Genomic DNA, 7,623 nt, shown 5'->3' on the forward strand with positions numbered 1-7,623 from the left:
AAAAATTTGTTTTCTACATGCAACTGGGAAATAAGATATACAGTCACCGGGGTATAGAGATCCATCTTGCCTTACTAGAAAGTTAAGGGGAATGGAGGAGGATATAAGAGAGAGCAGATTGGGGGAAGGGGTATTCAGTAGGCTTGCTATTTTGGGGTGGGGGTAGGGGAAATGAGGAGAAAAATTTGTAACTGAAAATCTTGTGGAAGTGAATGTTGAAAACTAAAAATAAATAAATAAATTGGAAAAAAAGAATAAAAAAATTATAATGTCCACACATGGCCCCAAAGAAAAGATGTCATCTCCTTCCCTTCTTTACAGAAGAAGGAATGGGTGGTGTCTGCTTGTGGTGTAGTGCTTGCGTGTGTTGTTGAGGCTCTCTTCTGCAAGGCCGGATCATCATGGCTACCTTCCTTGTGCTGAGGAACAAGGCAAAGATGCCCATCACGGGCCTGGGCATTTGGAAGTCCCCTCCAGGCAAACTGGCTGATGCTGTGAAGACTGTGATCAGTGTTGGATACCACTACATTGACTGTGCCCATGTGTACCAGAATGAGAATGAAGTAGGTGAGGCCATTCAAGACAAGATCAAGGTGACTGTTGTCAAATGGGAAGACCTCTTCATTGTCAACAAGCTTTGGTGCACATACCATGAGAAAAGCTTGGTCAAATCAGCCTGCCAAAATCTCTGAGTGACTTGAAGCTGGATTACTTGGATCTCTACCTTGTTCATTGGCCTACAGGATTTAAGGCTGGACAGGATCTTTTCTCATTGGATGACAAGGGCAATGTGATTCCCAGTAACACAAACTTTTTCAATACATGGACGGCCATGGAAGAGTTGGTGTATGCAGGACTGGTGAAAGGCATTGGAATCTCTAATTTCAACCATGACTAGATTGAGAAGCTCTTGACCAAGCCGGGACTGAAGTATGAGACGGCAGTTAACCAGATCGAGTGCTATCCATATCTCACCCAGGAGAAGTTGATTGAATATTGCTGGTCCAATGCATTGTGGTGACAGCCTACAGTCGCCTTGGTTCTCCAGATTGGCCATGGGCCAAGCCAGAGGACCCTTCTCTCTTGAATGCCCCTAGGATCGAGGCCATTGCAGCAAAGCACCAAATAACCACAGCACAGGTTCTGATCAGGTTCCACATCCAGAGAAAAGTAGTTATGGTCCCTAAGTCCATCACCCCATCACAGATTGCTGAGAACTTTCAGGTATTTGATTCTGAGTTGACTGATGAGAAGATGTCAACTATACTTAGTTTTAACTGCAACTGGAGAGTGTGTGCCTTAACGAGTACTGCTTCTCACAAAGATTACCCCTTCAATACCCCATTTTGAAGCTCTGGCTAGTTGCTGCCCAGTGTCCGGATGAAGTGTCCATCACATCACCTGAGGCTTCCAGCTCTCCTGACTCATCCTGACAAGCAAATCATTCTTCTGCATCCCATTGATCAAGCCTGGCCTCTGCTTCCAAGAGCTGGGCCAACCATTGAATATCACTCTTAGATCTTAGCTTGAGTAACTCCTAGTTTTCTGGACACTCCTTCCTGCTCAGCTAGGAATACAGAATGACTGCCCCCTCCCCAGATGGGCCCTGTAAACAAGAATTGTTCCTCCAGCAAATGGTTTTCTTTCTTTTAGTAACAAGTAGATTTCATCAACTTGAAATTATAAAACCTACCTTCTTGCTTTAAATTTAAAAAAAAAAAGAAGGAATAAACTATGGGTGTGGTGTATTGAATACAATGTTGGATTTGGTTGATTTATTGATTAGTTTTGCTAAACTTAAAAAAAAATTTAGGGGTGGCTAGGTGGCGCAGTGAATAGAGCACCAGCCCTGGAGTCAGGAGGACCTGAGTTCAAATACGACGTCAGACACTTAACACAAAAATTACCTGTGTGACCTTGGGCAAGTCATTTAACCCCAACTGCCCTACCTTCCCCCCTCCAAAAAAGCAAAAAAAAAAAAATCCCAAAGATGGCTCTGGGAGAGGGAAAGGAGGAGAAAGATATATTCAAAAATGCTAGTGACAAAGAAACCAAAAGCTAAGAGTAAATACATAATAATAAATAAATGAAAAGTAAAAATGACATTAATGAATCCAGAAAGCCAGCATACTTGGGCATCCTGGATCATTTATCACAATCATGGCTCTCAAGTCATTCTTGTTAGCAACCAGCTCTATGCAAACAGTATGTATACAAGTCTGGTCTCTGACCACAGACTCAAATTTCATATACAAGAAATATCGAGCCCCAAAGCTAAAAGGCTGCCTAACAGCTTTGAAGGTTTTATGCAAGAAGAACACAGGAAAGGACAGGCTAGGTAGTTGGCGATATTAAATACACCAAGGTGGTCCTTATTTAAAGGCTCATTCTGCTCTATAGGTCAACTCTAAAGTAAATTATCCTTTCATTATGACTCCCCTTTAGACCTCTTCTACATGAAACAAAGAGCCAAAGAAACAGGTCAGAACTATTCAAAATGATGATAGCTATGAATATGTAGCTAAAGAATTTCTCACTTATTTTTTTTAAATAATTAATTCAAAATTAACAGTTTTTTTTAAAAAAATCAGACACTTGATAAAAGATATGTATCAAGAGAAAAGGAGAAAGAGGGTGAAGAGAAAAAAGGAAAGAAAGAAGGAAGGTAGGGAAGAAAGGAAGGAAGGAATGAAAAAAGGAAGGAATGAAGAAAGGAAGGAGAGAGAGGGAAAGAAAGGAGGGAGGAAGGAGAGAAGGGAGAAAGGGAAAGAAGAAAGGAAGACAAGGAGGAAGAGAGGGAAGGAGTTGGGGAGAGGGGGAAGAAATACAGCCAAGCAATAAAAGTACAATTTTGTCTGCCAGAGATTTTTTCATAAATATATAAAAAGAAATTTTGTATTTGTTATAACTAACATCAGTGATATAAATCTCACTAGAGTTTGCATTCTTTTTGGGATCTGCAATCACCAACATGAAACTACATGAATAAAAAAGAGACATAAATAGTTTAATTGTGAAATATAACAAGGCTCTTGATGGTGATGATGATAACAACAATAACTACATTTATAGAGAATTTTCAAATTTGCTACACACTTTAAATCAGTGGACTTAATTTCATTTAAATGGTCAAGCCTTACAACATCCCAGGAGGTAGCTATTAAGGGGAGAGAGGGATGGGAGCAAGTATTTATTAAGCACCTAGTGTGTACCAGTTATGCTAAGCTGTGCCAAGCCCTTTACAAATATTATGTCATTTGTTGGGTGATAGGTGCTATTATTATCCTTTATTTATTTATCTTTATTTACCTCCTTTTTAGAGTTAAGGAAAATGAGGCAGAGTTTAAGTGACTTGCCCAGGGTCACAAGCTAGTATTATAAATATTTATTCCTATTTATACACGAAAATGAGGCTCAAAAAATCCCCCTTTCCCTCATGAACTATTCAGTGCAAGGAACAGCCTTAATAATGGTAGCATTTGGTGAGCATACATCTCTGTTTTATGCCTCTTCTGATGTTTATGATCACAACATTGTTCATAGTTCTCTGCTCAGTAAAGTCTTTTAGGGAACTTTGAATAATTTTGATGTGTCAGTGACAACACTCTATAGAAAAAGAGCCTTTAGGTCAAAGTTTTGCTTACCCATAGCAAATGTCTATCATATAATCAAGAAACAAGAAGTACAACCCAAACGCTCTAAATGTCTTCATTGTGAAATCAACAAGTCAACAAGTACTTATTAAACGCTTACTATGTTCCAGGCCCTCTGCTAAATGTTGGGAATTGGTGACTTGAGGGTAGTCCCTTTTTGCAGGCTCAGGGCTTAACACAGCGCCTAGCACGTAGTAGGCTCTTACTAAATGTTTATTGATTGACAAGCAGGAAGATAGTCACTACAAAAAGATCTGATGATGGAATTCAACACCTAAGAGTTCCAAATTTTCTCACTTCCTTCAGCCTCTTCCCCACCTATTGAAAAGGCAAAAAATATGATATCAATTACACATGTGAAGTCATGCAAAATACATTTTTTATTGCCAAACATGTTGTCAAAAAAAGAAAGTGAAAAAAATTTTTGCTTCAATCTGCACTCCGAATTCACCAGTTTTCTCCCTGGAGGTGAATGACATTTTTCGTGTCCTTTGGAATTGTCTTAAATCATTGTACATCAATAACATCTTTGAATAGGTCAAATTGGAGTGCTTTTCATTGCATGCCATATTGTTTTCTAATTTTTATTCTTTCTTCTAGTTCTGTACTAATTTTGATCTCTGCTAATAAGCTGATTGTCTGACAGGGCACAGAGAAGATTTCCATATTGGTAAAGGGTCTATTATCAGTTTCATTTTTTTTGTGATATTGTTTTTGTTTTACCAAAGAATCCAAGTCTTTGACCTCATTTCAGTCCTTACTCCTGATACATATTTTCCAATAATTCTTTTGATTGTTTTTACCTGGTCCTACTCTTGCATTGAAGTCGCTTTGTTATAATAAACAAGTATTGATTTAATTTGGAGGATCTTATCAAGTTCTTCACAGAATTTCTCTTCCTCTTGATGTTTTGCAATATACATTGGAACATAAGTGGCCATAACTTTCATGGTAATGTGAACCCTCTAACATGAAATGATCAATAGTTCCATGAATTTATATTTATTATATCTTTAGAGGCAAAATCGATCCAATTGAATCAGATCCTTTATTTCCTTCTCTAAGGAGAACCTGTGAGCCATCCTTCATTTCAGCAGAAAAATCCCTTCTGTCTTCTGGTTTCTTTTGTTATGAAAATGTTAGGATTAATATGATGCAGTTCCTCCAGTCATATGCTTACTCATTGGTCATTAGATAAGCTTCTTAATTCTGTAAGTGACCTAAAAACTGGGTGGTTCTTAGCACTTTGACCTCTTTCCTGAAACTCTGACCCTGTCACTCCAGAAGTGGAAGGACTGTGTCTGAGACTGAGGGACATTTTTCAGTTTTCTCTGTTGCATGGGTTGGTTGGCCAAAGCATTAATTACAAAGCGGCTAGCTAGATTTGCAGTAATGAGCTTCTCTGTACCATATAGAAGAAATAGTCTGGTCCTTGAAAGGTGAGGTTCAGTTTAACACTAGGACTATACTTGAATATTTACATAATGCTGGAACCTTCCCGAACTTAAAACTCCATTGATGCAAAGTCACCTCTACACAACCATGAGGCATCCAAGTAGACCTTTCTTGGAGGGATTCTCTTGTTGTGTTTGTCCTTTGTTCTTGAAGAGAACCATAACACCAGGAGATGATGACATGACTTGCAGTTGACTTTGATTTGAGTGAGGAAGGGCTGTGCAAGGTCACCAGCCTCACTTTCTCCTCCAGCACCATCTGGGTTCAGTGGTTTGATATTCCAGGAAGGATTTTAGGATAAAGATGAAATCAATAAAGCAGCTTTTATTTGTACAACATTACATTTTTCAGTGTTCTTAGAACTCTCCAGCAGGAAAAGAGGTGGGGATATACCTGAACCAGCTAAAACTGGTCCTGAAAGCTGATTGTTAAATCTTCAGTGTGAACACTGACACTTTAAAAACCAGCAACAGTCACAAATCAGGAACTTGATTTATTGTTTTGCTGATTGCCTCAGCTTAAGAAAGTGATAAAGGAAATGTTAATAGTGCAGATTAAACTTAAAAGTGTGTCCTGCATAAATTATCTTCCAGACAGTTCTATTGTTGATGTTGTTGTTATTGTTTACTCATTTTTTTCAGTTGTGTCTGACTCTTTATGACCTTATTTGGGGTTTTCTTGGCAAAGATATTGGCGTGGTCTGCCATTTCCTTCACTAGTTCATTTAACAGATGAGGAAACTAAGGCAAACAGGGTTAAGTGACTTGCTCAGGGTCATACAGCTAGTAAAAGTCTGAGGTTTGGGGGCAGCTAGGTGGAACAGTGAATAGAGCACTGGCCCTGGAGTCAGGAGGACTTGAGTTCAAATCCAGCCTCAGACACGACACACTTACTAGTCGTGTGACCCTGGGCAAGTCACTTAACCCCAACTGCCCTTCTTCCCCTTCCAAAAAAATAAAGTCTGAGGTTGGATTTAAACTCAGGAAGATGAGACTTCCTGACTCCAGGCCTGGCACTCTATCCACTTCACCACTTAACTGCCCTTTTCTCAGATAGCCTGTTGTTAAACATTTATCAGCATACTCCTGGAAAGGGAGCTCTCTGAACATGCTAATGCTCAAGTCTGGAATTGATTTTTCTACCATGAGATCTGGATTTCTTCAAAGTCTGGTTTCCACTGAAATGTGAAGTGTTATGATTTCAAGTAACATGTCTTTTGATGGGGCCCTGCTGTGTTTTCATTCTCAATGATGAAAAGACCTATTTTGAAGGCAGAATTTTGTGTATGTGTGTGTGTGTGTGTGTGTGGTGGAGAGAAAGATCTTCATGGAAAACAGAAATTTCCTGCAGTGATTTCCTGCTTCAAAGTGCTAAGAAAGACACACATGACTTGAAAATTAAACATAAATTATAAGGTGACACCTAAAATAATAGAAGGCTAACAAGACCATAATGGAAACATTTGTCCTGTTATTAATGTATTTTTCCAAAGCATTATCTAAATGTCATGTAAAAATGACAACAAATTACCTCTACTGAACCCCTCTTCCAATACCTCATTGCGGCATGAAGGTTTCATTGGGTTCTTGAAGGTTATGCCCACAGAGAACAAGCTCCCCCAATCCTACTAAGCTATATGGGCTTCAATTATGGGATTGATAACAGACATGTAATTTAAATTTGGAAAGGACTCAACACCGGAATGTTGGTCACCAGATGATGAAAGGTTTTGGCACCAGGTTTTGAACTGAATTGGCAAATGGACTTACCCACCCATATGGATAATAACAATAAAAGTTAACATTCATATAACTATTTTAAAGTTTGCAAAACGTTTTATAGCTCTTATTGCATTTGATCTTCTTAAGAATCCTGTGAGGTATGTGTTAATATTATCCCTGTTTTACAGATGAGGAGGTCAAAGCTGAAAGAACAGATTTACCCTGGGGCACTTAGCCAAGAAGTATCTGAGACAGCATTTAAACTTGGATCCTCCTCATTCCAGGTCCAAGGCTCTACCCCCTACTCCACTTAACTGCCTAAAATCATGAGTTGTTGAAATATTGAACACTCAGTAACCCTAAGAAAGGAATAGCAAGATCCAAAAGTACACAAGTCTGTGAGCTACTTATTATCCCCATTTAACACATGAAGAAACCAACACAAACCGAAGTTAAGTTTGCCTAGGGTCACAGAGCTAGAATTGTATGATGCTAGTAATTGTCTGAAACTTGGACCAGATATCCTCTCAAGTGGTATACAGAAGTTGCCCTTAATATGATGTCCAAAGTCCAGAATAGGCTGGAAAAGATGAGCAAAGAAACAAACAAAAAGAAGGAACTCTTGATACATAAACCAGAAGAGAATGACCCCAAAATATCTACAAGCAGAACTTCAAAGGAAAACATAGCTTGGGTACAAATTCAAGCAGAATTCCTGGAAGAGATGAAGCAAAAGGAAAAAAAAGTTTTAAAGTTATTTTTTAAATCGAATGAGAGCACTGTAGGAAAAAGAA

The 7,623-nt window shown here is 38.7% G+C and overlaps 1 pseudogene; it reads left to right on the forward strand.

Moving 5' to 3' along the window:
• The first annotated feature begins 401 nt into the window (after positions 1-401).
• On the forward strand, positions 402-1,350 carry LOC138143356 (aldo-keto reductase family 1 member B1 pseudogene; annotated as a pseudogene).
• The last annotated feature ends 6,273 nt before the right edge of the window (positions 1,351-7,623 follow it).

Source organism: Petaurus breviceps, unplaced genomic scaffold, assembly GCF_028583685.1.
Source record: "Petaurus breviceps papuanus isolate PSGF00001 unplaced genomic scaffold, PetGlider_PUasm1.0 90639, whole genome shotgun sequence".
Lineage (NCBI taxonomy): Eukaryota > Metazoa > Chordata > Mammalia > Diprotodontia > Petauridae > Petaurus > Petaurus breviceps.